The sequence below is a fragment of the Acomys minous genome (assembly GCF_964271855.1).
Source record: "Acomys minous genome assembly, chromosome: 3".
NCBI classification, from domain to species: Eukaryota; Metazoa; Chordata; class Mammalia; order Rodentia; family Muridae; genus Acomys; species Acomys minous.
Window position 1 is genome coordinate 135,459,649 of NC_140485.1, and position 14,798 is coordinate 135,474,446.

Genomic DNA, 14,798 nt, shown 5'->3' on the forward strand with positions numbered 1-14,798 from the left:
CGTGGAAAAGAAATGAAGTGTCTGCTCACACTGAGATGCACAAGTGAAGTTGGTGCCGCTGTAAACAGTAGTTGAGATTCAATTTCTTCAAACCAGAGACACGCGGACAAAGACCCTGGCTACAGACACAGCTAAATTCAACTCTTCTCGTCTCTCCAAACCTTCTGAGGTCCAGACTGTCTCTCACCTCACACCCATATTTATACCAGAACAAAAGCATCTGTCTTCTGCAGCCCTCCGACACACTCAGACACATGCCAAACCTTTGGCAAGCAAGTGTGCGGGTATGGAGCTGTGCAGTCATCATTTATTAATTGCCTGGGCTTATTTAATATTAAATTATGTCTCATGCTGGCAATTTTAAATCAGCTCAAGAAGTCCTTGAATCACTCGCCATGGGCCCAGAAGGGCACCAGGTACTACAGGAGACACAAACGCAATAAAGGGAAAATAGTGCCTGCCCTTGGCTGAGCCCATCCACTGTAGGGGACAGAAGGTAGACTGTGTGGTCTCAGATGACACAAGATGAGCTGTCACAGGGCACATGTCCTTCCACAGGATGCCCGTGTACACTGAACACTTTGTAACTTGAGGGCCTTGCACTTCTATGCTTGCCCCCTCACTCAATGGGCACACACTATATGGTGAGCAAGGACAGGGTGCGGGGAGGGGGTGGGAGTGAACGCTTATGAAAGAATTTAAAAAACTAAGTAAGGCAGAAAGTGAGTAATGGGACTAAGAAAGAATTTATCCAGAGACAGTCCTGGTGAGATTTACAGCAGCAACCAATCTCTAATTTTTCCACCACCGAGGGCCACACTTAAGATGTCTCTCAGTAGGAGGAAGTCTTTTGTCTCCACACAGCGTTTATTGCTTATTGACTAATATGCTTATGAGGACAAGGGCCTATTGAAGGTTTCTGTTTGGTTGTTATTTTTTGTTTGTTTGATTTTATTTTTATCATCACAAACTAACCTGTATATAAGTACAAAGGGTTTAGAATGATTTCTCCTCCGCCCCAACTAATATAGCCCTGTGCTGTGTTGTCATCTCACCTCCCAAGAGTCCAGTCATCCCCATGTCCCTGGGGCGAGGCTACACTGTTAGGGATACTCATGGCAAAGTCATTGTGAGCATCCCAGAGGATGTTGGTCTAAGAGATGACAAACTTGACCAGAGGAAGTCATTTTTTTTAACACACATACACACACACACACACACACACACACACACACACACACACACACACACACCAGAAAGCCGAACAGTTCTGTGAGCATCAGCACAATCCTGGAGGACTAAGAGCATCTCATGGAGGGAGGCTGGCCTGCCTGTGTGTGCATGAGCTCCATCTCCAAACCACCCTCCACTTGCCCACTCATCACCACTCCTCCCAGTGACGCCTTAGCTGCTTTCACTCCCAAGGCTGTGTCTGCTTTGTTAAGGAAGCAATTTTGAATTTTTCTAGACTTAATGTCCATAAGATTGACATTGCCACTTTCAGATCTGGGCCCTCTGCTCCTGCTCTGCACTTGCATGCATCTTCCCCCTCGCATTGAAAGAAAAAGAAGAGCATTTCCTATGCTTGTCAGCCCTCAATGACCTCACTACTAGTTGGGCCGTGAAGCCTAAGGGAAGCTAGAATTTGGCATGATAAAGGAAAAAGTTGGTGCCTTACGGGACACTTCAGTAGGCAGCAGTGTGGGGACCATGACCACAAGGACATCTTTTTAGGATAAGGCACCAGGAAGCATGAGGGGGAGGACATGCTCCCATCAGGCAAAGCCTGTGGGGTTAGGGCAAGAATTGGTGCTTTTTCTATAAGTATATCCTCACTCTAAGAGTCAGACCCAAGGAGGACTCCGTGTAACCCATGAGAGGGTGGAAGTCTTGAGGACACAACAAGGGCTCCTTCACTTTCTTCAAGCAGGCCATCTAGTCACAGAAACTTGGGTGCCCTTTGCAGTAGCTCCGATAACATCCAACTCAGCCACGGAACAGGAAACAAGTGAGATGCTGCGTTAGTAGCATTCATGGGTGTCAGTTCCCTGTGGTTGCTGTAGCGACTGACCCTAAATTGGTAGCCAGACTCTTTAAAGTAATAAAAACATTTTTAAATGCCATATTCTGCATGTCTCTGAGGTTTCTGAAGACCTTGTATTTCTATAGAGTCATATCTATCTGCTGTACCTAAGATGTACATTCTTGTGATACAAGTAGACTAGCAATTGACATGACCATGATTTAAACTACTAACATTTAATTTGTATAACTTATTTCTCCTAAACAGCTTAATAGCACTTTCAAAGCATTGGAAGTAAACCTTGTATTATAATTGAGTTATATGGGTACAATAACTCATATTAGAGTAGAAATATATATATACATATATATATAAACTGTGTGTGAATAACAATCTTACATTTGAATTCTATACCACTGTATCTAGAACTTATTTTGCATCTATGTTGGCTCAGTTTATTAACAATTAAACTTTATTATACAACCCAACTAGTATATACAAGAAGGAAAAAAAGGTTAAAGGGACAGAAGATTAAAACCTCCTGGAATCCGTTCGGCAGGACGGGTCCTTAGGTGTCTCAGTCTCACGAGCTGGTCCAGTCCTTTTCTCTCTCTTTGTGCCTTCTTCCTCTTCCCTTCTACCTCTTCCCAGTCATATGTAAAGGGCGGTCCCTTCTCCCTTCGAGAGTCAATTAGGAAAACAATAGCCACGGTGGGGTTCCTAGGTAGGCTTCCTGAATTCCAAGCCCAGGAAGGCTCCAAACAGTCTCTCACAAGGTATTCATGGTGTGTCCCAAGGATAAAGCCCGTCAAGACTGCTTCCACCTGAGACAAAGCTTAATCTATCCTACACATCTATATATAAAATTCTATATCAGTGAAATAAAAATATCTTATGAGGGACAATTGAGGCATTAAGTTGAGGAGTAGATTCACTAATCTACTTTTTGTTCTAAATGTTTTTATTACTTTAAAGATTCATTGACAATGAGACAGGTTAATTCCTGGAAACACCCAGCCTACCTCAAAGAGGATGATGAGCATCAAAGAACATCCTTATGGAGTTGGCTTCAAATGTGGCAAACTGGCCACTGGGCAAAAGGTCCTCATTTCTACCACAGACAGAATTCTGCCTAAAAACAGGGCAAGCTTGGATGCAGGCAGAGTCGAAGGCCAAATTCTGCCAAGACAGAGTAAGCAAGTCCTCAGTAGTTCCTGCCTCACAAATATGTCTGTCAGATATATTGGGCCAGAAGGCTGAAGAAGATGCTCCAACATAATAGAGGGTTTTGGGTGACTATACAGGTAGCAAACTGTCTTGGTCATCTTCTCATGTGGAAAGCTACTCACCTGCACTCCCGGCATACTCAGGTAATCAAGTTTACTCCTTCTCAAGTCTCTGACAGAGTTGAAGACTAGGTAGCTTAGTTTTATAATGAAGTTTAATTTTCTAGGGGTTAAGATGCGTTTAGGTCTAGATAGGTGTTCTAAGTTGATAATGGCAATATGTGATGGAGATTGATTTACATTCAAAAATTTAGATGCACCAAGATGGGAAAAATGTCTTCTTCAAGGCAGTCAAATACAAATAGCCAAAACACTAAGAGTGTAACATTTACATAATTCTGGATTGTGTTACGGTTCTTCTTGCCATAGGTAATCTATTGTATATATGTGTAATAATATAAATGTATATGCACAAAATAAAATAATTTTTTAAAAAAGAAAAAATGGTAGCTAGGTGGTTTAAGGCAATAGAGATGTGTTCTCTCATAGTTCTGAGTGTTCGAAGCCCAAACCAGTAGCATTGAGCTGAAACCGTGGGGTCAGCAGAGCCACATTCATGCCAGGGCTGGAGGAGATGGTTCACTCCTTGCCTCTTCTCAACTCCTGTTAGACTGCAGCATTTGTCAGCTCGTAGCTGTATCACTCTGTTTTACAAGCCAGAGGCTTCAGATCTTTGTCTGTGCAATCTTCACACAGCCTGTCATCTATATGTGTTGTCGCCTCTCTAAAGATATTTACAAGGGCATTTAGGGCTCAACTGTTAAGCTAGGAAACTATTTCCATATCAGGACATTCGAACCAATCACATCTACAAATTCACCCCTCCGTTCCTACTCTATCTCTCTTACTCCCTCTTTTTTCACTACCTCCCCCTCTTTCTCCCATCTTTTCCTACATAAGGGATCACTCAAAAGGGTCCAGGAACTAGAACACTATTTTAGAAGAACATTTTTTTTTTTACCTATTGAAGACTGCAAAAATAAAGATGGAAAAGCAATACAATCACAGAATCTTAAAGGGAGATGTTTTGAGACACTTCCCGGAAGCAAAGTGAAGGTCATTGATGGCTGTAAAACTGAGAGGAGGAAACCTTGCCTGGGCAGGTGGACACGGTTCAGCCGCTTCATTAAGATGTGCCAGGGAGGAGCCACAGCCCAGGGTACCAAGAGTAAGAGGAGATGAGAAAGAAACAGAGCAGAGAAATCCTTTTTAGAATATAACCTTGGCTTGGCTTTATGCTTCTTCAACTTTTTAATAATATCGCCCCACTATGCCTATTGCCCTCCATCACTGAGGAAGGCCTTTCGTGTCCTCTAGTCTGAGCCCCATATTCCTCAGTCACAAGCCCGGCCTTGCTCTTTTCTTTCTCTCAGTCCTGTTCCCCAGGTAAACGGGCCTTCCTCTGCCTGTCTCCTGATAAGTATCCCTGAATACGCAGTAGTTTTTATGCAAGCCCCACACAGAAAAAGAGCCATAGGGTATCATAAGGAAGGGATGCTAGAGAAAAAAAAATTTATATTTTTGTTGAAAGAAATAACTTAAATCATAAATAGAAAGAAAATGGTTTCCAAGCTATTTGGCACTACACAGAGATATACAGGAGCAATTAAGTATGCAGAAAATGACAGGCAGACATAAAAGCAATAATTAGAATAATATTTGAAAAAAATCTCTACAAAATTTTGTTGTTTTTTTTCATATGCGACTCAGACAATTTTTCTTACAGAAAATTAAAACTCAGTGACGTAACATAGCTTAGTGTATCTCATCAGATAACTACCTAGAAGAGCCAAGTGTAGTGTCATATGCCTCCAATCAGGCAGCTCTGATAAGAGTATCATGAGTTCAAGGCTGTCCTGGGCAACGAGATAATTTCTGAACGATTCCAGAAGCAATAACAATGAAACACCGCAAAGGAAATGCAATAGCAATATGATCTGCAAGTTAAATGGGGTTTAGGTACATAGAAAAAGAGCTTATAGGGAAGTTTAAGTATTTGCACCCACTTTATCCATCCCAAATCTTAAACAGCCCAGTGGTCCATCAGCTGGTGAGAGGACAAAAAGAATCATGGTGCCATAAAACATGACTCAGTGACGCAGAGGAATAAACTATCAGCATATACAGCACGTCGGGGCCTCCAAATGTAATGGTGAGCAGGGGAAAAGCAGATCTACAGGTACATATTCTGCACGCTCAAATTGAAAGCATTAATAGATGGACGCAGAGTTGATGAAATCAGGACACATCAGTGGTTACCTGGTGGCCAGTGGTGTCAGGAGCATTGACAAGAAAGGCACAGGAAGCAAGGGTGGATGACATGGTCTGTTTTGACATGGTGGTGACGACGTGGGCCCAGGAACTTGTCAAAGCACCTATGAAGGTATATTTAAAATTAGTTTGTTTTATTATGTTCAAATTAAGACTTGATTAAATTGATTTTTAAATGAATGCTCTACTTAAGGGGATGGCTACAGGTATCCCTTAGGGAAAAGCTAATGGTTTCCTTCTACTGTAGAAAAGATAAGGTAATTGGCTGCCTCGAGTCAAACCGGAGGGATGGAGCAAACACTTCACCACCCAGTGGAGTGGAGAAGCTGCCACCATAGGAATCCCACACTGAGCTGGACCATGTGCTACACTCCCTGGCTTGAGACAGTTTTGCTCCCAAAGGCCAATGTCTACAAAAATCATCTACAAAACACACCCACAAAATCTGCAAAAAGGAGGATTAACATGGATGCTTTTAAGAAGGACCACTGGGACCTTCAATGACAACAATAATAGTTTTATACACAATTATCCCATCAGGCTCCCTCATGACAGTCATTTGTGCTGACATGTGCAACCCCGGTGAATATAAAATCTTGTCATTACACTGTACCTAGAAACACTGAGCCAACAAAGAGCAACATTCCTTTCCTGCAAAGCTGGACTTACAATGCACCCAGCAAAGTCCCCAGAATAAACACGATGTTAAGAAGTGAAAATTGGGAGAAATGACTCAGTCAGTAAACCGTTTGCTGTGCAACTGTGATGACTTGAGTTTGGATCTCCAGAGCACACATACAACAAGCCATGTGCAACAGCACATCATGGATGCAACTGCAACAGCACATGGATGCAATCCCAGCATGAGGGAGACAGAGATAGGGGAATCTCTGGTACTTGCTGCCCAGCCAATCTAGCTGATTTGACAAGTTCCAAGTTTAGCAAGAGAGCCTGTCTTAAAAACTAAGGCAGAAACAGAATGGGGAATTGACTCAAATGGTCAAGTGATTGTCAAAGAAACATCATCATGACCTGAGTTTAGCAGATGCGCAACCTTTGAATTAAGAAGGGAGGAGGTAACCAAAGAAATTCTGAGGCTCACTAGCCATTCAGTAAGTGCCAGGTTTAGTGAATCCATCACAGAAGATAAGGGGGTGAAGCTACTGAGAAAGTCACTTAGTGATGAGACCTTTCATCTTTGGGGTTCACACACATATAGACACTTATCCATCCATATATATATATATATATTTTATATATGTATGTATTTTTATATATGTATATTTATATGTATATGTATTTTCACACCAACAAATACACGGGTATATGCACTCTCCCTCTGCCTCCCTCCCCTCCCCTCCCAAAAGGAAAATCAAGTGATGGTTAGCCCTCATGTGACAGAAGCCTTATTGGCCACAGAATGACATAAAATGAGGATCTCTGGACACATGACAGAGGAAGTATAGCCAGAGAGACCTGAAGTCATCCACAGGCATGGTCATGAAAGCCGAGCGCTCTGCCTTTATTCACTTTAGTTGAAAAAAATATCTTGATCAGAAGCAACACAAAGGAGGAAGGGCTTGTTTGGCTCACAGTTCCAGAGTACAGCCAGCCCCTCATTTCAGAAAGGCAAGGCAAGAACTCTAGCAGCTAGTCACACCACAGTCAGCATCAAAGAGATCAAATACCATTCACAGGAGGCCCAGCCTAGGGAATGGTGCCACCCACAGGGAGCTCAGTCTTCCTACATTAATTAACAATCTAGACCATTCCCTGACAGGCAGGGTCAAAGGCCACCACGATCCAGATAATTCCTTATTTAGCCTCTCTTTCCAGGTGATTCCAGGTTGTGTCAAGTCTACCGGTAAAGCCGATCATCACAAAGGGTATGGCAGATTTCACAGGCAGCTCTCACCGTGGAGGAGCCTTCAAAGTTGTCCTGTGTTGTGATACAGGAGACCCAGATTTCCTATCCTGTTGGATGTAGGTTGACCTTTGAAAGGGGCATGACTTTGAGCCGAGCACAATTTCTAGCAGTCTGCTTTTAGTTCAGACCTCCCGATAGGTGAGAAAAAAAAAAACCTCTTCGTTCTGAAATGGATATAGATAAAGACATCTTAATAAACTGTTCTTTCTATCAGCACCAGTGTGCTGAGGTGATAGAAAATATCCATGCAGTGTACATAATGATGTTTGAGTCTGTCTTTCCCAGGCTGAACAGACCAAAAGCTAAAAACAAATCTCTGGAGTTATTCTTGTAAAGGGTTCTGCTTTTATGTGGCTCCCGGGTTGCAGTCTACCTATTTAATTGGCCTGGGAATTCAGAAGTGCAGAACTCAGCACAGAACCATATGCAGACTGCAGACTCCCTAGAGTATCAGTCTTAGGCAAACAGGGAGTCCCTGGGGAGGACACATCTTCAACCCAGGCAGTCACATCAATGAGGCACTCGAAAGCATGAGCTCGCCTGCCATGGCAAAAAGAGCAGACAGATAAACAAGGGATACTACACAAGCCACATGACCAACCCAAGAACAGTGCTCACGTACACAAGACACCAACAAAGGGTTTCCAAACTAAAACCATGAGAAAGCCAACAGAAGCAAAGACATGAGCAAATCTGAAGATGCCTTTTTTAACAGCAGAAAACAGAGGAGGGAAAGCTCTGACTTCCAGATTTCAAGAGAACACTAATGGCAAAGAATAAAAGTGAATGTGGTTATAACGGGAGGGGGGGAGGGGTTTCACAAAGGATGAAACAACAAATCTTACAATTCATGGAATTTTGAGATTCCAAATAGGGTTGATTAGAAAGTTCAGTGCATTAAAGCGCTCGCTGCCATGTTGAAGACTCCAATTTCGTCTCTGACCTTATGGGTCCATAAGCTGGAAGGTGAGAGTCAACTCCTGCAGGCTATACTCTGACCTCATCCCATCCCCCCCCAACACACACGCTCAGCACATGCACACACATTCTCTCTCCCCCTCTCTTAGAAAGATGACTCAGCAACTAAGTGCACTTGCTGATCTTGCAGGTGGCCCAGGTTTGATTCTTAGCACCCACAGGGTGACTCACACCTGCCTTTAACTCCATTCCCAGGAAATCAAATGACACTTTCTTCAAGGTGCCATGGGCTCCAGAATACACATGTTGAGCTTAACTCATATAAGCCCATACACATAGAAATAAATTAGTTTTTAAAAAAAATCAAGCAGTTTTTAAAAACTTCAGCAGAAAAGAAAATATCTCCAAAGACTACCAAAACAAAAGATCTAGCCAGGTGCCGTGATGCATTCCTATAGTCCCTGCACTCAGGGAGGCAGAGGCAGGTGAATCTCTGTGTGTTTGAGGACAGCCTGGTCTACAAAGTGAGTCCTGGACAGCCAATCTACACAGAAAAACACTGCTACAAAAACAGAAACAAACAAAAAAGCAAAAGATCGTAAAAGAGCCAATAGAAGAAAAAAAAAATGACTCTACCTAAAATAAATAAAATACTTTATAAATAACAAGGACAAAAATAAAATATAACAAATTATGTATATCTTATACAAAACCTAACAATCAGCTAAACTACATTTCAAAAGACCTAGATGCTGAATTTGAATCATGGTTGCACTTTCAGGGAGCTGTACTTTGTCCCAGAGAAAGTTATTTCCATATAGGTATTCATATTCCTCATTTATCACTTTCTTGTGGCTGTGATAAAATACCTGGCTAGAGGTACCTGGAAAAGAAAATTTATTTTGCCTCAGAGTTGAAGGGTATAGGGCTTATCATGGTAGCGAGAGGCAGCGCTTGACTATGGTGGCTGTGGCTCACATCTGAGCGGTCAGGAAGTAGGGACATGGAAGAAAACATGGAAGGATCATAAAAATCAGTCCCTTCTCCCATAATCCACTTCTTCCAGCAAGACACCATCTCTTAAAGGCCCACAACCCCCTACAACAGTGCCACCAGCTAGAAACCAAACATTAAAACACTCATGCCTTGAGGGACGTTTCACTCCCTTATAGTTGCAAATCCTAACAGTATATGGCGGTGATCACAGCCGTCCACAGTTATTCCCAAATGTCACCTGTATATTTGCTCTATAGTGTGTGAACAGTTAAACTATCACAGCCGATGCCATAGAATACCACTTAGCCACAAACTTTGCACACAACACAGATGAACAGTTGGAGAAAATGCTCAGTGCGGGGGTTTGCAGGTCCTTAAGGTTACATACATCATAGTCCAATTCATACAATATTGCAGAAATGTGAAAATTACAGCAACAACAAGATAATCAGATTAGATGCTAATGCCCAAGATGTGTGGAGGGACATGGGAAGGAGTGACTATGTCCACACACAGGAAAGGTGTGTGTGTGTGTCTGGTGGGGTTGTACAAAGCTGAGGGGCTGAGGGAAGGGTGGGAGAAGGGGAGGGGAAGGAGGCAGCGGGAGGAGAGGAAAATGAAGCCCTTAGGGGAGAGATCTGATGCATCTGGATAAAGGCATTAGCCACAATGGCTGCTGATCTGAAACCCATGTGCTGGAAGGAGAGAGCACACACACTCAATACACAAGTGGACTTTAAAAAGACAAGGCACAATCAAAACGGCCCTGAGATTCCCTCTTACACCTATCTGAATGGCTAAGGTCAAAAATTCAAGTGGCGGCACCTGCTGGTGAGGATGCGGAGAAAGGAGAACACTCCTCCATTGCTGGTGGAAGTGCAAACTTGTACAACCACTTTGGAAATCAATCTGGTGCTTTCTCAGGAAATTTGGAATAAGTCTACCTCAAGATTCAGCCATACCACTCCTGGGCATATACCCTAAAGAGGGTCCACCATAGAACAAGGACATTTGCTCAACTATGTTCATAGCAGCCTTGTTCATAATAGCCAGAACGTGGAAACAACCTAGACATCCCTCCACTGAAGAACAGATAAAGAAACTGTCATTCATTTACACAATGGAATACTATTCTTCTCTCAAAAACAAATAAATTTTGAAATCTGCAAGCAAATGGATGGAACTAGAGACAATCATCCTAAGTGAGGTAACTCAAACCCAGACAGACACACATGGCATATTCTCACTCATAAGCAGATATTAACCACTTAATTCAGGTTAACCACATTACAATACAGAGACTGATGCACCAACCAAGGACCCTGTGTGATGGGGACCTTCTGCTCAGATGTAGTAGATAGGCAGCACAGTCTCCTTGTGGTCCCCACAATATGGGGAGTAGAGACTACTTCTGACATGGACTCAGGCCTCCTAATGTTCACCTCCCCCTGGGCAGGGTGCCCTTGCCAGGTCACAGAGGAAGAGGTTACAGGTAGTACAGAGGACACTGGGTAAGCTGAGGTCAGACGTTACACAAATATGTATGTCAGATATATTGGGCTAGAAGGCTGAAGATGATGCTCCAATGTTATAGAGAGTGTTGGGTAACTGTCAGGCAGTAAACTGTCTCAGTAATTTTTTTTCATTTTGGAAGCTGCTAACCTACACTCCTGGTTCACTCAGGTATTTTAAGTTTTATTTCTTCTCAAGTCTCTAATGAAGTTGAAGACCAGATAGTTTAGTCTTACAATTAAACTTAGTTGATTAGGGGCTAAGATGTCTTGTGGTTCTTCCTTCTGTATGTAGTTTATTTTATTCATGTGTAATAATATAAATGTATAAGTTAAAAAAGAAACATTAAAAAATGCTGTAAAAAAGATAATGCCCAATTTAAAAATAACAGCAGAGAAGAAAAAGAAAAAATTCAAGTTGTTTTTAAAAAGTAAACCATGACACTTTTAATATTATATTTTAAAATGGCTAACAAGTTCTTCCCTGCTCCATTTTCCTTCTAGTCACCCTTTTTAGAGCTTCTCTCCCCCAAACATTGGCGAGTCACCTCTTCTTCCAGTTCCCCACAGAAGGAGAAGAAGTTTCAAGAGCACAAGGCTCTGCCCATCAGACAGACAGGAAGCACATGGTTGTGCATTTTAAGAGGCCAGGTTAAAGAGGGCTTGGCTATCAGTCTTGAGCACAAATGGCCCTTATAAGTGAACAGTGTCATGTGCACAGGATGGCTTCTCAGAAATTCTTAGCAGCATTTGTGCTGGAGAGATGAGATCAGTGAGAAGGAAGAGGAGGAGGGAGGGAGAGAGGAGGGAGAGAGGGAGGGAAGAAGGAGGAGGGAGGGAGAGGGAAAGGACAGAAACACACCTACACAGAGTGGGGGTGGAAGGAGACAGAGACCAAAGAAAGCTGAGGAGGGAAAAGGAAGAAGGGAGAGAGGGATGGAGGGAGGGAAGGAGGGAGGGTGAGCAAATAATTATTTTGGATAAAGAAGTATTCAAACAGTAAACTCAGCACACAAAGGCAATGGCCTAGCCTGAATGTGTGGGCTCCCCCAATTCCTCCGCTTCTGGGTGTGATGTCATTGGTGGGCAGAACTGCAAGGAGGTCACTGGTTAGATGAGGTCAGGATGGTGACGTGTTCATGAATGGGACTTCTACCCTCATGAATGTGCCTGTGGGATCCCCTGTCCCTTCCATCACGTAAGGACACAGCTAGAAGGCACCATCCATAGGCCAGAACACAAACCCTCCTTAGACATGGCCTGGTGCCTTGATCTTGGACTTGCAACCTCTAGGCCTGAGATCTAAACTTTTGTCAGTTATAAAGCACCTGGCCTGAGGCATTCTGTTAAATAACCAATGCTGTAACGATTTCTTAACATGAAGGAGTAAACATTCAGCCCTGAGTAGTGTATCAGGTTTGTGCCATAGGTTAACAGTAACTACAGAAGCATCCTCCTACAGCTGGCGGGCCCTGTGTAGTATAGCATTTCCCTGGCCATGCTGGGTAGACTTAGTGCCACCCTTGACACTTCACCCAAAGATTCCTGAGGTAGTACCTACACAGAGATAGCTAGATTGAGTAAGACTGTAAGCTCAGCTTTTACAAAGGCAAGCAGCCTTGGATTCTAAGCCTGGATGATGCTGAGCCTACGTAACACCCACAGTGGCTGGGAGCTTCCTGTGTGGTCCCAGATGTCAGAAACCCTTCTCCTCCTCATCTTCTCCTCCACACTGTAGTAGGGACTGGTGACTGCACTGGACCCAGCACACAGGACACAACACATCTTCCAGAGTGGTGGCTGCTATCCCTGGGTGATTCTGGCCTGTTGCATTTTTAATATAGCAACTGCATCTCATAGCTGGAAGGCTTTGTCTCACCTTCCACTAATAGCCACAAAGAGATTGCATGAAATTTAAACATGTCTCAAAAGCATAAGAAATGATTGACAAAAAAATGAAGGGATGAAAAGGAGAAAATCTTGGGCAACTATTTACTTTAGAGAAGATAACTATCAAAAGCACACACAGAAATTAAACATCAGACTGTCAAATTATGAGATCGTTAAATGTTAAAACAAACTCAATACATAGTTTTCAAAAGGAGTAAAAATGGGCACTAAATATGTGAAAGAAATGGAAAGAAATTTATTCCCCTTTAAGCATAAGGGGAATAAATCAAACTACAATGAGACCCTCTCTATCCCCAGTCGGAAGGGCCACAGAGGAAGAGGAAGCAGGCTATCCTACTGTGACCTGATAGGCTGGGGTCAGATGATGGGGGAGGAGCCCCCACTTCATTCCAGGTCAGAGGGCTGGAGGAGGAGAGTGGGGAAGGGAGGAGGAGGGGAGGGAGAATACAAGCAAGGGGGTGACATTTGCTATATAATGTGAATAAATTATAAAAAATTAAATTAAAAAAAGAATAATAAACCCTTAAGTTCTCCGTCCACTAAAAAAAAAGAAAGAAAGAAAAAGAAAAAGAAAAAACAAGTCCTTCCCTAGCCTCCCTTTTTCTCCTTTTTCTCATTCCGTTCTCTTGTTTTCAGTGAACACGCCCTCCACCTACTCAATCAAGTTGCTGGCTCCCTGTCTACCCCACCCCGATCCCGGTCCATCCAAACATGTCTCATGGTTTAATGTGCCTCTGTTATTCCATGCTTCCTCCCTACTCTGCGTCACTTCCTGGACTCATAAACAATCTCCCCTTTTGGTGCCTTCTCCCTCCCAGCATCTATTTTCCTAGTGTCAGGTGACTTGCGTTCCACATGACAGAATCGGCCACATCCATTTGCTCCCCCTTGCTAATGCTGCAGAGCCTCCCATTACCCAGTCAGAATCCCAGATTGACGAAAATGGGCTTGATGATCTTACCTCACCCATACCATTTATTGATTACTTTAAATCAATGTCTGCAAGACCAAACTGGCAAAATTACCAGGATTCCTGGCCCTTTGTTTGCAGCAGACCCTCTCCAGGAATGCCTATCCACGGTAGCTTTGTCTTAGTCTGCCCACTCAGCTTTCAGCACATGACTTGACTGCTTCCCATTGGCCACGTTGGCCATGAAGGAATCTGCCTCTCCATTTCACAGCACAGAGAAATGTGTATTTAGCTTCTGCCTTGGTCTTGCTTGGCATCTGCCACACCAAGTTGAAATGATCTATTAAAATTATTGCCCATAATGCATTCCCCCCCACCCCCGTCTTGGTCTACCCAGCAACTGGGGTGACTAGGAAGCACCTCAGGGGCGGATAGATGAGTGTCCAGCACTCTTTCAGGCCTTTCATGTATGTTTCATTATTTACTTAAAATGCCAATTACCTGCTGGGCAAGCTCTGTCATTCCGCGTGTGGGTGAACTAGCAGGAGTCAGGAAGGAAGGTAAAATGGGTCTCAGCTGCCTCCTCATGATGACTGCAAGAAGATCCCTGATTCCCGCCCCCCCCCCCTTTCCGAATCTGAACGTGGGCTGAGCTAGAGGAGGGAAGAAAACAGTCGAAATGAAAATGGTTAAGTTAATTAATTGCAAGCTTGCTTGTAGGACCAGCACGTTTATTTAATCAGTTGCCTAGTAACCCTGCCTGGATATGATGTGAATCTGATCAGCCTGCCTCAGGAGCAAATGATGGGCCGTTCTTTCTGCCGGCATTCCTTGCTTGTTTTCATGTGCTTTGGGGCTTGAAAATCTAAATCCCCCTGCTGCCAATGAGCAGGGTTGCTGTGAGGTGGACACGCAAATGCCTGTCCTTGGTGTCTGTGTTCCCACAGTCTCTCTACTGACCCCACAGCCGAGGAAGGCAGTCTTGGTGAGAATGTGACCTTTCTGGTGCATTTGAAGTTGAGAAAAATCACCCACGTTTTCTTTA

General features: G+C 43.4%; 1 long non-coding RNA gene across 1 annotated transcript in view; it reads right to left on the minus strand.

Moving 5' to 3' along the window:
- LOC311593285 overlaps positions 1–14,363 on the minus strand; it is a 187,193-nt gene extending 172,830 nt beyond the window's left edge. The window contains exons 1-2 of the long non-coding RNA XR_014777650.1: positions 14,255–14,363; positions 5,569–5,684 (exon numbers count right to left, since the gene is read on the minus strand). This is a non-coding gene — a long non-coding RNA (uncharacterized lncRNA). The remainder of the gene's footprint in view (positions 1–5,568; positions 5,685–14,254) is intronic.
- Between the last annotated feature and the right edge of the window lie 435 nt (positions 14,364–14,798).